Source organism: Catharus ustulatus, chromosome 14 (genome assembly GCF_009819885.2).
Source record: "Catharus ustulatus isolate bCatUst1 chromosome 14, bCatUst1.pri.v2, whole genome shotgun sequence".
Taxonomy (NCBI): Eukaryota; Metazoa; Chordata; class Aves; order Passeriformes; family Turdidae; genus Catharus; species Catharus ustulatus.
In genome coordinates this window covers 7,413,684-7,432,714 of record NC_046234.1, presented here as the reverse complement: position 1 = coordinate 7,432,714, position 19,031 = coordinate 7,413,684, and the positions used below count along the sequence as shown (strand labels likewise).

The window sequence follows — 19,031 nt, the reverse complement described above, 5'->3', positions numbered from 1 at the left end:
AACTCAGGGCTGCTGTGGGTGTTTGGGGAGAGCAGGGGAAAATCTCTCCTTGCCCAGGAATAAATGATGGGAATCAGGCTGGAACTGCACTTCTGCAGGGGGTGTGGGGCACTCACACATCAGGAATGAGGAATTCCTGCTTTTCTGATAGCCTGGTACAATCCATTAAATCTCATCAGATAAATTGTATTTTCACGGCCAAAAGCCAAACAAACAACACTGAAAAAAATGAACCTTTTTAGGAAGGTTTATGAAAAGCTAAACAGGTCTAATACTTAGGTTAGGGTCTCATAGTTTTAAAATATCTCAGAAGAATTAAGAATGCAAAAAGTGATCCTTCCTTCTGTGGTGATGGGAGAATTTCTGCTTCATCACAGGGGAAATTGTTCTTTAAGTTCAGTGCCATTGTGGGGGAAACATCCCCTAATTTCAGAGCCACCACAGAGCAAACTGTCCCTTCATTTCAGTGCCATTGCAAGGGATCTGTGCCTTAATTTCAGTGCCAACGCAGGGGACCTATCTCTTAATTTCAGTTCCATTGTGGAGGAAAATGTCCCCTAATTTCAGTGCCATTGTGGGGGAACTGTCCCTTCATTTCAGTGCCATTGCAAGGGATCTGTCCCCTAATTTCAGTGCCAATGCAGGGAAACTTCCCTTAATTTCAGTGCCATCACGGGGAACTGTCTCTCCATAATTTCATTGCCATTGCAGAGGATGTGTCCCCTAATGTCAGTGCCACTGTGGGGGAAACTTTCCTTAATTTCAGTGCCATTGCAGGGGAAACTTTTAAACTTCCCATAATTTTAAACTTTTAAACTTCCCTTTACTTCATTGTAGGGGAAACCTTCCTTATTTCAGTGCCACTGCAGGAGAAAGTGTCCCCTCATTTCAGTGCCATTGTGGGGGAAACTTCTCCTAATTTCAGAGCCATCACAGAGCAAACTGTCCCTTCATTTCAGTGCCATTGCAAGGGATCTGTCCCCTTAATTTCAGTGCCAATGCAGGGTACACTTTCCCTAATTTCAGTCCCATTGCAGGAGAAAATGTCCCCTAATTTCAGTGCCATTACAGGGGAACTGTCCTTAAATTTCAATGCCATCATGGGGGACCTGTCCCTTCATTTCAGTGTCATTGCAGAGGATCTGTCCCCTAATTTCAGTGCCACATTGGGGGAAACTTTTAAACTTCCCTTAATTTTAAACTTTTAAACCTCCCTTAATTCAGTGCCATTGCAGAGAATCTGTCCCTTAATTTCAGTGCCATTGCAGGAGAAACTTTTCTTAATTTCAGTGCCATTGTGGGAAAAATTCCCTTAATTTCAGTGCCACTGTGGGGGATCTGTCCCCTAATTTCAGTGCCATTGTGGGCAAAACTGTCCCCTAATTTCAGTGCCACTGTGGGGGAAACTTTTCTTAATTTCAGTGACATTGTGGGGGATCTGTCCCTTAATTTCAGTGCCATTACAGGAGAAACTTCCCTTAATTTCAGTGCCATTGTGGGGGATCTGTTCCCTAATTTCAGAGCCCTTGCCCATGTCAGGATCTGTGCCTCCCCTCAGATCTCTTGCACTCTGGCCCTGCACAGATGTTCACACCAGCACAGCAGCTCCTGTGAACAAGCTTTGCAGGATTTGGGGGTTGATCTACAGCTCTTTTTACTCTCCAGCAGCGGTTTCCTCCTCCCAAAGCTGCTTCCATGCTTTGACCTTGCTCAGAGCCCACAAGAAATGCCTCCCAATTTTCCTAAGGCTCTTTTATTCCGATGGCTCCTGTTTGAGCCACTGCTATGCAGTTAATGCTGCACAGCCCTTTCCACCCTGGCACCTTCCAGCAAAGGGTTTTACAATTTGGCAGCTGAGGTCTCAGCCTGAAAATTCATCCCTGTTTTTTTAACTATCCCCCAAGAGCCAGTTTTCAGTTGATATAAACATTTTGATAGCTTAAGAGTGCAACAAAATGCTGAGCCTTCCTTTCCAGCTGGAAGGCAGGAGAGTTCCTTTGACTCCAAGTGTTTGTTGCTTGTTGTTGGCTGTGCCAAGCAGATCCAGGCAGCTCTGGAACCTCGTGGCACATCCAGGGAAAATTCAAGGCCATTTTTATGTGCTTTTCTAGCGATTCTGTGTGCCTGCAGTGGGTGTTGTTCCCCCTCCTGCCCTGCCACACCTCACAAACACCCCCAGACTCAGCAAGAAACCTGTTGGTTTCCTTCAGCATGTGCAGAAACCCCTCAGAGCCAAAGTTCACCTCTGCCAGGCCAAAATTCATGTGCAGCACCTGAAGTTTCAATGATGAATCAAGAAAAGAGAGGCAGAACTCTGAGAGAGGAACCCCAGCAAACGCTGGCTCGACCTTGATAAGCTGTTTGTTTACTCTGCAGGGTCTCAGATCTGGATTTCATTGCTGGGATTAGTTCTCTGAATTCTGAGTGCAGCAAATCAAGGCTGTATGTGTGGAATCAGGATGGAAGGAACCTTTTTAATTTAATTGCCTGCATGGATTTGCATTATTCTTTCATCTCCCACCTTGGTGCTTTTCTCCTCCCGAATTCAAACGGTGACATTTTTCTTTCTTGGTGACATTTTTCTTTCTTGGTGACATGCAGTTTTCATTTTGCTTTCATTTAATGCTCACTGAACTTTCATCATTTTCTTCTTTCTTAGACATTTTCATATAGTTCTGTAGTCCTAACCAGGGCTTTGGATCCTCTGCGAGAGACAGTCAGGACAGAGCTCCAAACCCTCCTCATTTAATTATTTTAGAGTCACATTTGTTGATTTTGTAAACTACCCAGCACCCAAATAAATTTTACTGTTCAAAGGACAGCTGCACATTTTGTCTGTCTATAGGAAGTGCAAGAAACTCTGGGGATGAAGAGGTGAGATTTTTAGGAAAGGCAAACAGCGGTGTGGCTGTTTCTGCTCTGAAATCAATATTAAGGGGTAAAAAAAAAAAGCATTTAATAATGCTGTGGCAAAATCCTGTGTGGAAATTGTCTGGATTAGAAGCAGTTTGGTCACATCCCAGCATGGCATGACCTGTTGTTGGGCTGGAAGTGCAGGATGCTGGACACACCACATTCCTTGGTGGAATCAAGGCTCTGGATCTGTCTCCCAGAACCAAGGGCTGCCCTAAATATCCAGCTATTTTTAGACCAGTCTTTTTCTGTTGCTGCTTTCCATAATAAGAAAAACCTTTGAAGGATTTGTGGGGGTTTTTTTATCCCTATGCACAAGAGGAATTAAAATAAATAAATAGGCCTTAAATATTTAGACATGAAGAGAGAAGAATTTCCTGCCCAGCTTTGGCCGAGCAGCGTAGGTGGCTTTAATGTGACCCAGGGCTGCTCCCGGTACCTGGCAATGTTTGCTTTCCTTGGAAGCAGCTGCACTAAAGCACCTTCAAAACCAGGATCCCACAAAGCAAATCTGCTGTTTCCAGGTCATTGTGCAACCCCCTTCCCCGAGCCACAGTTTTTCCAGATGAGGAATTGATGTGCTGCAACTGCAGCAACCTGTTAGAGAGGGAATGGCTCCAGGCATGGCAGAGGAGTCCTGCAAGTGGCTGGACACCCCCAAATCCACCCAAAAGGCACTAAAAACACAGCCTGGCTCTGGGCATCACACCTGGGTCATGCTGCCCCTTCTCTGGGCTGCTCCCAGACACCAAAAACTGCTTTAGCTCCGAAGCTTGGCGGGTGAAGTGAGCTCATCTGGGAACCTGCAGGGGACAGAAGGGATTTTTGTCAACAGGCAGCCATGCTAGGCAGACTTGATAAATATGTGCAGTGCTAATTCAAAGCAGATTCCTGCTTTGCCACGAGCAGAATTCCTCCAAAGGCTGCCATCAAAAACATGATGTCACAGCTGTGGAGAAGCCTCACAAACAGGGCAGAAGCTGGGGTCACGTCAGGGTAAGAGTGTGGTGCAGGCTGAGGAAGTGATTGAAGCCCTGCTCCACGGCCTGATGGGGTTTGTCATTAAGGAGGATTTCACCAAATGATTTGCAGCCAATTCCCTGGGCCTGATTGGTACTTTCCAGCTTAATGCAAACCAGTGAGGAAACCAGACCTAGTTAGGCCAAGCTGCCCAGGGAGGCTGCGGGGTAACAAAACCTCACCCTGGGCTGTGGAAATGTAACTGGAACTGGGCTTGGGTTTAAGGGGATGGTTAGGTTCCCTCTCCCCATCTCAGCAAACAGCTTTTATCTTGTCTCCCAAAATAGCAACCTGCTATCCTTCAAAACAAACCAGAAAAAAAGGGAAAACCTCCTGAGACAGGCACACAAAGCAGACAGAAGTGGAGCACGGAGCTGATCGAAAACAGATTCCAGCCTCAAGTCCAAAGTCAGCTTCAGCCCATTGCCTCTTAATGGGGAGAGCTCAGAACTAAGAAAACAAAGTCATTACCCACGAAGCAGATTTTCCTGACACTGAGCATTCACATGCTCCTGACACGTCCAACCCCTGTATTTGCTCAAATCCATCTCTGTTTAGTGTGGCACATCAACTGACTTGACCTCAGGAGGCTCTGGCTCATTTGCTTCTGGATTTATGGCTCGAGGAAAAATGGTCCAACAATGCTAACAGGGGTGGGCTTTTGTTGTGCTTCACCCCTGCCCATCCACTTCCCTGCTCTGCTTTCAGCTCCATCCCTCTCGTGGCCCTCCCTTGGCCTGCTCCTTCTGCAGGTCAGTGATTCATCACACAGGAGGACACAGATGTTCTTTACAAAGAAGCCTTTCCATGCAGGCTCGTTTCTGGTGGTTTTTTTTTCTTAGAAAAGAGGGCTGGGGATGAGGAAAGAGGCATAAAGGCCTGAGAATGGGGGTTGCCCAGTTTCCACCAGTTTGTGTAGTGGTGCCTATGGGACACAGCAGCATTGCAGGGAGCAGGGATCACTGCTGGGCTCACACCAAGCAGGAAACCTCGGGGAATGTGGCCTGAGCAAAGCTGGGGTCTCTCTGAGCAGCTTTCCCATCATTATTGGTGCTCCCTGGCCAGTGTCCTTCCTTGGTGCAAGCTGGATTTAGCCCTGGAGCATGGTCACAGGTTGCTTTGTCATTCAGCAGAACCTCACCCAAATTCCTCTGACATTTCTTGGAGAACATCCCCAGTCCTCTCTGAGGTCTTTGGGGACATTCAGAGCCCAGAGCTGAGATACCCACGCTGCCTTTGAGGGAGCACCAAAGAGGTTTGCAAAGGGAAGGGTCCTGAGCTCAGGGCAGGACATCAGAAAATTCCCAACCGTGGCAGCTCAGAGATTGTTCCATGTGCAGCACCAGCAAATGTTTTCTGAAGGACATCTCCAGCACTTTATCTCCTCCAATCCTAAATATTCCTGAGGATGGGGCTGGCATCCCTGCTTCCTTTGGGAGCTGAATGACACAGGCTGATGGAGCAACCTCGGGAAGGTTTTCTGCCCTGTCCCCAGACTTGTGCCAGCAGAAAGAGCTGATAAATGATTGCCCTTGGCTTCAGACCTGCCTTGATTCCAGCCTCTCCTGGTAACCACTCCATCCCCAGCAGGTTTATTATTGTGGGCCACTTCACTCATGATCCATTCCTGATAATTCCCATCTGTTGGACTTATATTTTCTTTTCCCAGATCTTATACAGCTCATTCTGTACAGGGTTTGAGGGTAAGGAACAGGTATTTACAGGGGTTTCCAGCACTCTCTTGTGCAAGTGGATGATGGAACAAAAAGAAAATTTGGGATTTATCTGTGCAGATGGTGAGGGAGGGATGTGAGTCAGGATCCTCCTGATCTGATACATCCAGGCAAAGGCTGAGTGCTGGCAAAAAAAGACAAAAAATGCTTTCAAAGAAACACACATTCTGTTAAACCACAGTGTCAGGGATTTTATAACTTGCCTCTTCTCCGGCCATTTTAATGTCTCTCCAGGGGATCCATGTTACAGTTTTCCAAAGCCTTGGTCTTAGGATGAATTACCATCATATTTTATTATCAAAGGAGCAGCTGACACACAGGACAATGATTTAGTTGACTGGGCATTTGGAAATACTGTTCCACTTGCTGCTATTGCCTCATGTTACATGGAAAATTGAATGTCCTAAGAACTGAAATAGCCAGGCCAGGTGAAGCTCAAAGTGAGCACCCCTCAAGTGGGATTTCAACTGGAGTTCATGGTGGGCAGAGCTTTAATTTGTGTGCTGTGGCCGCAGTGAAACTGCATTTACCAATCTCCTTAAGCTGAGAAAAGTTCATTTGTACCTGTTAGCTGTGGATTTATAGGAGTGGTACTTCTCAAACCCCAAGTCTGGCTGCCCTAAATTACTGATGAAGTTGTTCCCTGATTAAAGATGTCAGGGACAAGGTCAGATGTCAGATTTTCCACATGTGTGAAACCAACTCTTGCACTGAATTCTGACAAAAATTGCAGTTCCCCACTGACAGCAGCTTGCATGGAAACCTCAGGGAAATCTCTCCTTGCTATTCTCTGGTGCCAGTTTCAATCCTGACCTCTGCTGGCCTCAGTTAGGAGCTGATGCCTGCCTGGGTTATTGCACTGCCCCTGAACACTGAAATAAAGCAGTTTCTTATCAACAGAGAGGTAAAACCTGCCTCAAATCTCTCTGTGTGCTGGTGCACCTTGTCCCTTCTTTGGGAAGTGCCACCACAGCAAAGGAACAACCTCAGACATTTCCAATGCCAATACTGGGCAGTGATGGGATTAACAAGGAAAAAAATTAATATTAACTTATAGCCATGCTGAAAAGGGTTGTTTTCTCTTAAATCTGATTTCTTGAAATTATGAACAAGGTATAAAAATGTATAGAAAACCTGTAGTCTATTAGTGCTCTAACTTTAAAGAAGTCCATTCTCCTCAACAAAATATCCACCCTGGAGTGTAGGCATCTTCCCAAAGTGTAGGCAAGCCCTTTATTCCAGGCTAAAAATGCAGTGTAAAGAGTAAAAGTGGGTAGGGGCAGAAGGAAATCACTGGTGAATCAATAGATTCATGGCTTGTTTCTGCAGGGGAGGAGCTGGCTCATCTCAGGATGGATTTCAGGAGTGACTGATCCTCTCTGTGCACTTGAGGAGGCTGGGGAATAGTTCCTGGAACTGAGTCAGCCCAACAAGTGCTTTCATTGCTCGCAGCTGCACACAACAATTAAACTGCAGAGAAATTTTGAGAGGTGCCAAATGCAATCCCAGTGATGTGTGAGTGAGCAGTGCTCAGTGCTGCACACATGAAACTGGAATTTCTGCTGCTGACTCCTCTGCCTCACCTGTCACCTCTGATAAATGAGCAGGTCTGATGATACTTCTCAAAGTAACAAAGGAATTCAACTAAAAGTGTTTTAAAGCCTTCCATCCTTAGCACCCACAGCTTTGCAGTAACTACTCACCACATACAAATTACCTGAGGAGAGGGATTAAAGGCAGCTAAGTGCAGGGTCTGGGCAAGCTGGAAGCACAGCTTGGCCCAGCTTTGGTGTCTGTAGCTGTGAGGAGCAGCTGGGCTGGTTTGATTTTTTATTTTATTTTAATTTTATTTATTTTATTTTTATGGCTGACAAGCCACAAAAATCTCCTACTTTATCCATCCATACTCAGTGAACCACCAGGAGTTCACCTGGGGGGGACAAGTCTGAGTTGGCACAGGGACACAGGGAAGCTGGGACAAGCCCAAAGGAGGCAGAGATGGATCCCAGAATATCCTGAGCTGATCCAGGATCATGCAGTCCCACCCCTGGCCCTGCACAGGCCCCCCAAAAATCCCACCCTGTCCAAGCTCTCCTGGAGCTCTGGCAGCCTTGGGACCATTCCCTGGGGAGCCTGGGCAGTGCCCAGCACCCCTAAAATCCAACCTAACCCTGCCCTGGCCCAGCTCCAGCCATTCCCTGCGTGCTGTCCTTGTCACAGAAGTTGGTGCTGTCCCTCCCCTCCCCTTCTGAAGCCTTCCACCTTCCCTTTTTCCTACCCAGGGAAGAAATCCTGGCTAGGTTCACTCCTGGAGAAAAGCTGGATTAGCTCTGGAGTGCAGGAGGGAGATGGGCAGTGGGGACACAGGGTGACCCAAAGGCACCTCATGCTGAGTCCTGCTGAGTGCCAGGAATGTTCCCTGTGCTGGGGATGGCCAGGGAGGAGGAAGGGAAGCTGTGTCTGGAGCACTGATGAAGTAATCCTGTCTGGGAATCATTGGAACACTCGGATCTGCAGCCCTCCAGCTTTTCTCAGGAGACCACGCTGGGGGGAGAGGCAAAGACAGCTTCATACCTCACATTTTTGGATTTTTTTTTTCCCCCCCTAGAGTCTTCAGGGCTCCTTTTTTGTGCATCTTGTTCCCACTGGGTCTGCATATTTCCTAATCGTGGAAATGAGCCAGGTCTTCTCTTTCCCAGAGGAATTGCCATAATTTGGATCAAGAAATGACAACATTCCCAGCCTTTTTTTCCATCAGCACGAGATTACCACATTTCCTAAATACTTCAAATTGTGCTTGAGTGCCTGGCAGATGATTGCAGATGTTGCCACCTCCTTTCCCAGATTCCATGTTTATTTTCCATGTAGATCTGAGTTCCTGCCTTATCAGCCAGTCCCAGAGCAAGGCTGTGTCCCCTCTCACCAGCACGGGCTGGTGACATCCCTGGCACTGCTTGGGACTCTCTGTGGTGTCAGAGGCAAAACAATGGCCCTGATTAATGAGCTGCTGCTGCCCAGGACCAAACAATTTTGACCTGGAGCTGCTTTTTGTGACCCCTTGCCATAAATCTGCGGCTGATGCAGCGATGCAGACCACAGGCAGGCAGGAGAGGCTGTGGCACTGCCAGTGCAGGGGCTGCCCTGCAGCAGGTGAGCCCCAGGGTGATGTTTGGAGTGCAGAAAGCCAAGCAGAGGTCACAGGGTTTGTGTGTCAGCACCCAGAGCAATCGTGGCCTTGCTGAGCGCAGGAGGAAACCAGGGTGAGGCTGTGCCACCCCAGCAGGAAATGCTGAGCCATCTGTGCCTGGGGAAAAGCCTTGCAGAACAAATCCCAAAGGCTGGGCCAAAGCCTTATCTTATCTCCAAACACTTTCTCCACTTAGTAGTTGTTTTCTCTGTGCTGTTGTTGACGTCTCCAGCTCCAGACTCATGATTTAATTTTTCGTTGTTGTCACTTTGGATCATTGACACCCCTGAGCCACACACAGCTTCCATCTGCAGCAGCAGTGCTGGGAACTGCTCCCCTCTCCCATGACTCAGCTCAGCAAATCCTGCCTTCCCTGGCTGGGAAAATCAATGGGAACAGGAATCCTGTGCCTTTGCCAGAGCTACTCTTGGGTTAACACTCGCATTTGAACATCCTGGAGGGATCTTTGCCATCTCTCCTGATGAGTTTGTGGTCGCTAATTTAATTTTGGATGAGCTCCTTCAGCTTCTGTAGGAAGGGGAGCTCTGCTCTGGCTGGAGGTTCTCAGCTCTGTGCCCACCCTGGGGCATTCCTGGTTATTTTTGAGGTGGAAAACCACAGGAAGAGAGGCTTCTAATAACCATCCCCCTCAAACAAACAAAGGAAATAGAAAATCTTTAAAAGCTGATGAACCATTTTCCTTTAAAATAGTTCAGCTGGAAGAGCAGGCGAGGGAGAGAGTCCTGGGCAGAGGCTGAGCCCCTTCTCACCTCCTGCTCTGGGAAAAGGGTTTAGCACAGTGGAGATGCACAGGAAAACTTGAAGGGTTTAAATCTTCACAGACAAATTATTATCCTCAACAGACACGTGGATGTTATGAGTGCATGACATATTGTTGGCTTTTTGCAAATATTGAGATAAATGCTATATGTATAATGTTAAAATAGCTTTTCTGTATAAATATAAGCTTTTTTCTCTTCTAATAGCAAAAGTTAGACATAAGTTTTTTAGAGATAATATGCTTAAACTACCCACTTAGTTAAAATAACAGCCCATAAACGTGTAATAAAAACCCTGCAACTAACACAACAATTATCAACACTCACCAACTGCAAAAAGCCAAAACCACAATTCAAATTAAAAAGTAATTAAAAAAAATTAAAACGACAAGCCAAAAAAACACCGATACTCTAAAAAAACAAACCCAAAAAGTAGCCATACTAAACAGTTCCCCAAAAAATTCAACTATACATAAAAATCTATAAATATGCAACAAATTACTGGATTGTAAAACGCATTTAAAGAGACATTCCCGAAGCAGCCGTGTGCTCTTAGCAGCTTGCCAAGCACCCGGCCGTTTTAACCCTTTACTTTATGTTTGTCTCCTGTTTTGTTTTTATTAAACCTTCTAAATGTTACCAAAACAATAAAACGTATTTTTCACGTGGAGAACTGAGAGAGCCAAAATCTGACCCAGAGCAGCTCCCTGAGCACGGGAAAAGGGAGAGGGGCACTCAAAGCACGTTGGGTCTGGAGGGGAAGATTTCCCCAAGCAATTCTGACCCACACATTGCCCACCTGTACTCACTCAGAGCCTGCATCCAGAGCCAGCAGAAAAGACAAAAATTGAGATTTTGCTCTGCCTTACAGCCAAAACCTTCCCCTGCTGGGAAAGTCAACGGCAGCAATAACAGCTCATGTAGAAGGTCTTGCATTGTGCATAGAGAGCATAAAACATTTCATTAATGTCTAGGACAATCAAAAATCCTGTGTCCAAATCCACAACAAAGAGAGGGGTGGAGATGGGTCTCTTTAGTTATTTGCTGCTGTCTTTTTAAACCTTTAAAAAGAATAGAAAACCACCTGAGTGTAACTAGTGAAAGCTGACTCCAGGAGCTGAAGACTTAATAAAAACACCAAATATTGCAAGGCTTGTGACCGATAATGCTGGAAGTGCTGGGGAGCCTTCTCTTTTCATATGGGCAACCTTGAAATAAATCCTGAGATGATGACAGGCCATTGGGTTAAACACACATGGCTTTTCAGTGAATCCCTGAGCTCTCAGTTCCAGCAAAACCAGATTTCCTTGGGGATGGAAGCATGAAAACCCCTTTGGAAGGGGCACCTGCTCATTTGGAGAACATTGTCATTTACTGGGTGTCATTTACTGCTGCAGAAATGTGTTTGGGTTTATTATTTTATTATTTATTCATTATTTTATGATTTATTATTGTTTGGGTTGTTTATTGAATTTTATTGAATGTACAGAAAGTTTAGTAACACTTCTAGTCACTAGCTTGAAGTGAGTAAAATGGAGTGAGATTTAGTTAGGTTTTTTAAAAGTTAGTTTAATAGAGAAATTATATTATATTATTACCATATTATTACCATAATATTATATTATATAGAATAAAAATATAATAATTGTATTTAATAATAAATCTATAATAATTATACATAATTATAATTTTTAACTTAATAATTTTTTCGTGATTTTTAATGTGGTATTGTTTAATTAGAAACTACTATTTAAAACTATGAACAAGAAGGAAGATGAGTACCAAAAGAGATATTACTCAGAATTTTTCAATTTATTATTATAAAACCTTTAACACTTTTTATTATGTGAGAGTGCACATATTTATTTAACTATACACTTGTGATTTGAACTTTATTATTTAAATTTGGAAGGCCTTAGGTTAAAAGCAGTGTTCTTTAGGGGGGTAGTGTCAGAAATCTTAGAAAATTGGGGTTTTGGGATCCAAGAAGGGATCACTTTGCCTGAGCCACACCTCAGAGCCAGGCTCACACCCCCTGTGAGAGCTGCAGTGCCCCAGCATGCCTGCAGGAAGGCAGTTCCAATAAGGAACAGAGATTAACAATATTTTTCTCCCAGTTTGGAGCATCAGGCTGAGTGGGAGGGATGTCCTGTGCCAAGGGAGATGGAGCTGGGAACCATCTGAGAGAGGTGAGGGAGGTACCCCTGCCCTCTGCCTGGGAGCCTCCTGTGTTTAATGTGCTGCAGAATCAGATTAGCCCAGGAAAAGCAGATTTCAATATATTCTCCTCCCCTGGATGAGGTATCAGCCAACATTTCACTTTTCACTCCCCAGGATTTGTGGTTGTGCTGAGTTTGTGGTTTTCAGTGCTGAGAGCAGAATGTTCAAGTCTGAGCTGGGTGGGAATGAACTCCAAAATTCAGAAATGTGCAGAGGGGCTGGGGCAGAGCTCTGTGCTCACCTGGGACAGGAATGAACTCCAAAATTCAGAAATGTGCAGAGGGGCTTTGGGCAGAGCTCTGTGCTCACCTGGGACAGGAATGAACTCCAAAATTCAGCAGTGTGCAGAGAGGCTGGGACAGAGCTCTTTCACCTGGGACAGGAATGAACTCCAAAATTCAGCAGTGTGCAGAGAGGCTGGGACAGAGCTCTTTCACCTGGGACAGGAATGAACTCCAAAATTCAGCAATGTGCAGAGGGGCTGGGGCAGAGCTCTGTGCTCACCTGGGACAAGAATGAACTCCCAGGGGAGGGCAGGGACAGCTGTGGCACCCAGGACTTTCCCTGTGGCTCTCACAAGGAGTTTTGCCGTGGTTGTGACACAGGAATCACTGCCTGCTTTTCATTTCATTTCTCCTCACACCCCAGGGCTATCCCCAGCATTGCCCCCCAAAAGTCAAGTTTAGCTCAAAGGGGACCAGGGGAGCTCAGGAACATTGTGAGGTCTCACTCTGCCAGGTTGGCATGAGGTGCCCTGCCCTAGCACGACTCTCTTCTGTTTTACCCTCAAAATGTTCACTCCCCAGCCCCCTGAGCTGTGGTGTGGCAGAGGGGACACAGGCTGTGTTTTTATAAACCGTGTGTCACCTGCCAGCAGAGCCCAGATGTGTGTGTGGCACAGGAATTCTCCTCCTGTCCTCTGTGGGGTAGGAAAGCACTGAAATTCCACTTTGCTTATTCTGTTCTTCGCCTCCCGAAGCCAAAATAAGCTTTGGGCAAGAAGTAACTCAGAAGCAAAACCAGAATAATTGAAAAATACTTTTCTTTCTTTTAGCAAGAACGGTGTCAAATGTTGTAAAAGCCCAAGGACTCTGCAGAGCTCAGGCTCTGACCCCAGAGCCTGTGACAGTGCCACACTTGTTCACCAGAGCTACAATCCAGAGTCAAAAGCCCAGCTCAAGGCACCAGCTTGAGAACAACTGAAAGCACAAGAGGAGAGAAATAATCATGTTTGAACCCCCAGGATTTTCTAAGTCCTGGCTGAAGCCACAGCATCAATAGCCCAGAGCAGATCCTGGGAGGAGCAGAGTCCTGGGAGAGCTCCAGGGACCAAACCCCCCTCAGCTGGCAAACCAGTGGCATCTGACAGACAAATTTGGAGCTGTTGGCCATATCCTGGAGCATTTCTGCAAAGCTCAGCACAGTCAGTGTGAGGGGCTGTGAAACAGCTCAGCACCAGGGCAGAGCCTGTGCCAATCCCAGCCCATTCCCAGAGGGAATTGGCTCTGCCTGGAAGCCAGAGGGGATTTAGAGCCTGGAGCAAGGATGGGCTTGCCTGGCAGTGCCTCCTCCTGCAGAGCTTGGGGCTTTTTCTGCTTCTCAGCTCAGTGTGATGCTGCTCCCTGTGTGTGCCATCCTGAGGGTGTTGAGGAGGAGCAGCCCTTCCCAAATAAATGGGAAATAAATGGGAAAATAAATAGGAACTGCAGGGCTGGAGCCCCCACTGCTCTGCTCCCCCAGCATTCCATGGGATGGCAGCTTGGAGGTGCTAAATAATGTCACACAGAGCCACTGGAGGGAGTTTGGCTTGGCCAGACTTCAGCTTCTTATTCTGCAAAGGACCTTGTGTAAGAGCTGGATGGAGAGATGGAGACTTTAGGGATTTTTAAAGATGTTTTTATTGCATAGACAAGGTTACAGCAGTTGTGGGTTGTGGGCGAGCCTAGAGCTGATGTGTCCTTTATGTTACAAAGCATTTTAATTTTTTTTGTTGTGCATTTTATTACATAACAATTAATTCATATTTTTACTATTACTTATAGCTTATTTTTACTATTAACATTACCATATTTATGTTATTTATTTTAATTACAAAAGGTTAATATATTACAGTTTAAGCTGGAAGTGGTTTTTTTAGTTTTCTTGCAGATTTTTCTTTTACTTGTAACATTGGTTTTCTTGTTTGCCTGTGAACATTTTTTTGCTTGGTAAAAACATCTTTTGTTTGAGGTGGATTTATCCTTTGCTTAGAGTCATAAAAGCCCCTTCCAACTCACTTGCTCTTTGCTTTCTTAGTTACTCAGTACAACTGGCTCAGCAATTTTTTTCTTTTATATTAAAACTTGTTATTATTTCTATTCTTTTTTTTATTTTTAGATTTTACATGTAAAGATTTTTCTGTTATACATCCATATCTCTGAGACTTTTCTGTCAAATTCTTATCCTTCCCAACACCAGGGCAGGGGGACAGGGCTGGGTCTGTCTCAGCACTTGTTCAAAATCTCAACCAGAGCTTTCAGGTGGGAGTGAGGCAAAGAGCAATTCACTGAAATCAAGCACAGAGATGAGAGCAGAGAGGTGGGGGCAGGAAAATCACTGCTGAGTGCAGTTCAGTAGTTAAATCCCTGTGTTTCTCCTTGTGCCAGAGACTTTTCTCCCTGCCTGCTGCAGAAAATGCCCTGCTGGGAGCCCAGAGAGGATTTTTGGAGCCCAGAGAGGATTTCTGGCTCACCAAGCTCGAGGCACAGGAGGAAGAAATTTGAAGAGCAGGAGGGGAAAGAAAACAGGGCTTTAATGTCAGAGCCATGCAAGTGCAGATCCTTATCCTGGCTTCTCCTCTCCTTCATTGTGTTACTTTGAATTTGGACAAAGCAACCAGCCTGGCCAACCTCCACTTCTGGTTCTCCTCAGTTTCACTTTCTGAGCCTTGTCTGGTTGTAGAGGAGCACTCAGGTTGTCCCTGGGGACATTTCCTGGGCCAGGAGATGATGAGAGGCACCTTTGTCACTGCTGTCACTGACAGAGACCTGACAAAATCACAGATTCCCCTGGGAGCATTCCCCCAACCGAGCCTGGGGGTCAGCTCACATGGGAATGTTCATTTGGGAAAGCCAAGTTTTCAATTTGCCTTTAATATCACACAGCTGCTCCCCAGAATTATTGTTTTCTCTTCTCCCATTAATTAAAATGTGATGTATGAGCTCACCCATCAAATTGTTTCCCAAGGACCTGGCTCCTTCCACTTTTCTATGTGTGCAAAATCCTTTTGACACAGATCTGTTCTCCTAAATCTGCAGTAATTCAGTAATAAAGCTGGCTCAAAACACTACTGGCACAAACGCAGGTGTCAGAAAAGAGAGGAATAAAGGAAACAAAAACAAACTGAGGGCATCTCCCGACCAAGGATAAATACATCATTGTGTGGGCCCCCAAATTAGGAACTATTTACAAAACAAAGAGTTTGCTTTGAGTGCATTGTGCTGCACTGAATAGCCCTTCCAAACTAATGATTGTTTCTCCTTTTTTTTTTTTTTTTTTTTTTTATTTGGTGTCAGGTCTCGCTGAAGAAGTGCATCTTCAAAAACCAAGGCTGAGCATTTCCAGGGACCAAATCATCATCTCACCAGGAGACACCCTGAAAATTAAATGCTGGTAAGGATTGCTCCAAAAAGATGCTGGATTTTTGTTCTTGTGGGAGCTGGGGCTGTGTGGAAGGGGTTGGCTGGGCTGTGACAGAGCAGGGAGCAGGGGTCAGCTTGGCCAAATTCTTTGTGTTGTGTTGCTCAGGGCCCCAAGCAAAGCCCTGAGTCAGCACAGGGGAGAGGGGATGTGCTGTGCTTGAGGACATGGCTGGAAATCCTCCCTGCAACAGGGACAGATTCATCTCTGCAGCTAAAATCACTCCTCTGCTCCCTGTCCATGAGGAAATGACAAACAAGATCCCCAGGAGCTGCCACCTAGCCCATCACAGGCACTAAAATTAGCAGCAGTCACTGTGTGGACATTGAAAGACCCAACCTGTTTAAACAGAACACGTTCTTTAAATCAAATTTAACCCTGCCTTGTGAAAAACCAAAGTGCTGGCTCCTCAGGCACAATGTGTGCCACCAGCCATGCAAGGACCTGCAGGATTTTGGTTGCCAGAACACACAGCAGCTGCTGGGTCCCACAGAACTCAGAGGGGTGGAGGTGTTACTTGCTCTGGGTGGGATTTTTACACTTCACTACTGCCAGAGGGTGTAGCTCAGGTTTTTCTCTGAGTGTTGTAGGAAAAAAGGCTCAAGGTAACACAAACTCTCACAATTTCTCTCTCTCATACACACATTGATTTTACACCTTCTTGCAAGGTTCCCTTGGCTGGAGCCACTACCTGGATGGTTTCCTGCAGCAGAAGTTACTGAAAGCAGTAACAAAAAGCAGGGGGAAGGTGACTCTAAGCTTTAGGTTATGCTGACACGTCCCCTCTGATTTTTGTCCCAGACTGTTTAATCCTTTGTTATAGTGTGAGGTGAATGGGCTCACACTGTGTAAATTTGGGATGTCTTCTGGAGTGCAAGGCAGCTTTTCTCCAAATCCCTCCAGCTTGCCATGTGGCTTACGAGGTCAGAACAACCTTCCAGGGGTATTTTTAGCTTGGCAAACAGCAAACATGATGGCAATAAAGTCTGAGCAGTCCTTAACATCTCAGAGCTGCTCTCCATAAAACCTGGGTGGACTCAGAGTCCCTGGGGTGCCCCAGGCCAATTAAATCAACATTTCCCAGCAGTTCTCCATCCCACACCTTTTTAATCTGGAGGAGCACCCTACTTTTTTTCTTGAATAATAAATAAATAATTGAAGGAGTTACGAGCACTTCAGTCCCACTTTGCTTTGTGGATGCAAAGCAAGAAACCCCCATAGCAGCTCTGAGAAACACAAAAGGATGTGAGCATGGGATGTAACATGGGACCAGGGCCTGGAGCACTTCAGCTGCTTGGCTCAGGTGATTCAAAAACTGGGAAGAGAAGGAAAATGTGATTTCTGAATGCAGGTGTGTGCCCTCCTGCTTCCTCTGCCACACTCAGGGTTAGCTCCTGGTATTCCCATTCAGGGTTTGGTTAGCTCCTGGAATTCACAGTCAGGGTTTGGTTAGCTCCTGGTGTTCACACTCAGAGTTTGGTTAGCTCCTGGTATTCACACTCAGGGTTTGGTTAGCTCCTGGCATTCACACTCAGGGTTATCATCTGGAATTCCCACTCAGGGTTTGGTTAGCTCCTGAAATTCCCACTCAGGGTCTGGTTAGCTCCTGGTATTCACAGTCAGGGTTTGGTTAGCTCCTGGTATTCCCATTCAGGGTTTGGTTAGCTCCTGGAATTCCCACTCAGGGTTTGGTTAGCTCCTGGAATTCCCACTCAGGGTTTGGTTAGCTCCTGGTATTCACAGTTAGGGTTTGGTTAGCTCCTGGAATCCCCACTCAGGGTTTGGTTAGCTCCTGGTATTCACACTCAGGGTTTGGTTAGCTCTTGGAATCCTTGGTGCATCCAGGATCATTTGGGCTGTGTGGGGCACAGCACAGGGCAGCAGTCCCAGCAGCCTGTGGGAATTTCCATCCTCCCTTCAGCTCCAGGCTTGGGAGGTTCTTGGCCAGGATTTCCTGGTTTGTGGCAGTGGGGCCAAAGCTGCTGCTGCCACTCTCCTCTGGCAGAGTGGGAAAATCCCACAGCAGCAGCCAAAGGCTTCCCTTCCACCAGGACAACGTATGGAGAGGGGAAAGCTTTAGGAAGCAGAGGTGTGAAATGCCAGTGCTGCCCAGGATGGGCACCACAGGGGCTGTGGGTGACCAGGGAGGGACACAGTGCTGTGCTGGGAGCTGCCCCCATGAGAACTGGCTCTGGTTCCAGTAATCCCAGTCCTGCAGTCACCAGTGACGTGGGCAGGGTGGGGACAGAGCTCCGGGTGCTCGGAAGGACAAGGGGAAGCTGCTCTGACGTGGGCTGAGCTGTCCAAGGCACCAGAGCATCCAAGAAGGAGGGCGAGGCTGCTCAGCAGAGAGGATATTCCCACTTTTCCCAGTGCTCTCCTCCAGCCCTGTGCTGGGAATAACCTCAGCAGCCCAGCTCACGTCTGTCTCCCCTGCAGGAAGGCGACAGAGGGGCGAGCAGGAACCAGGGCCAAGAGGATGTTTGTGGAAATGTCACTGCATGTCCTGGCAAACGTGCTCTGACTGCACCTCCTGCAGCCCTGCAGGCCACTGCAGCTCCAGAGCTCTTGGCTCCCTGGGAATTTCAGCCAGAGACACACTTTGGGCATTGGTACCTCAGTCCTGGGTCTGTGTCAGGGCTGGATTTCTCACCGGAATCTCATTTGGGCATTGCCCCATCAGTCCTGGGTCTGTGTTTCTAGGCTGGATTTCTCACTGGAATTTCATTTAGGCATTGCCCCCTCAGCCCTGGGTCTGTGTTTCTAGGCTGGATTTCTCACTGGAATTTCATTTAGGCATTGCCCCCTCAGTCCTGGGTCTGTGTTTCTAGGCTGGATTTCTCCCTGGGTATTTCCCAGATTCACACTTTGGGCATTGTCCCCTCAGCCCTGGGTCTGTGTTTCTAGGCTGGATTTCTCCCTGGGGGAGGCCAGGGGCTCTCACTCCTTCCTCAGCCCAGCAAACACCAGTGGGAATTGTCTGGGTGGGAAGGGAGAGCCAAACCCCCTGTTCTTGGGAAGAGTGGCTCCTCTGCAAACACACACACAGCTCCTGCAGCAGGTGACACCCAGGCCCTGCTTTTTGTCCTGAACTCCATGGAATTGCATCTGTCATGAGCTGTGCTCAGGGATCTGGCAGCAGAGGGGTCAGGAGGTGGAATGAACATCCTCTGCCCTCCTGGCTTCACATTCTGGCTGCTGTCACAAGGGGAATTGGAAAAAATGTGTCCTGAGCAGATATTCCCAGATTTGTAAATGTATATATTCCAGATATTCCCAGATTTGTAACCTGATTAGCTTCAGGCCCTACACAAAAATCAAGACTGAGTCACTGCTGATTAAGCAAGAAAGGTGATGCAAAATTACATAAATATCCTCCTCTCTCCATGCAGCCTCAGTGCAGGAAAATATACATTAATTTAGCTGTTAAAATATGCAAAACCCTCTGCTTGGGACAAACATATAATTTTATCTGATGCTTTCTAATGTCTGAAGTGGATA

At 46.6% G+C, this 19,031-nt stretch overlaps 1 protein-coding gene across 1 annotated transcript in view; it reads left to right on the top strand.

Moving 5' to 3' along the window:
• The first annotated feature begins 15,411 nt into the window (after positions 1–15,411).
• LOC117002997 (vascular endothelial growth factor receptor kdr-like) overlaps positions 15,412–19,031 on the top strand; it is a 90,769-nt gene continuing 87,149 nt past the window's right edge. The window contains exon 1 of the mRNA XM_033072589.2: positions 15,412–15,503. The gene's annotated coding sequence lies outside the window, so the exon portion shown is untranslated. The remainder of the gene's footprint in view (positions 15,504–19,031) is intronic.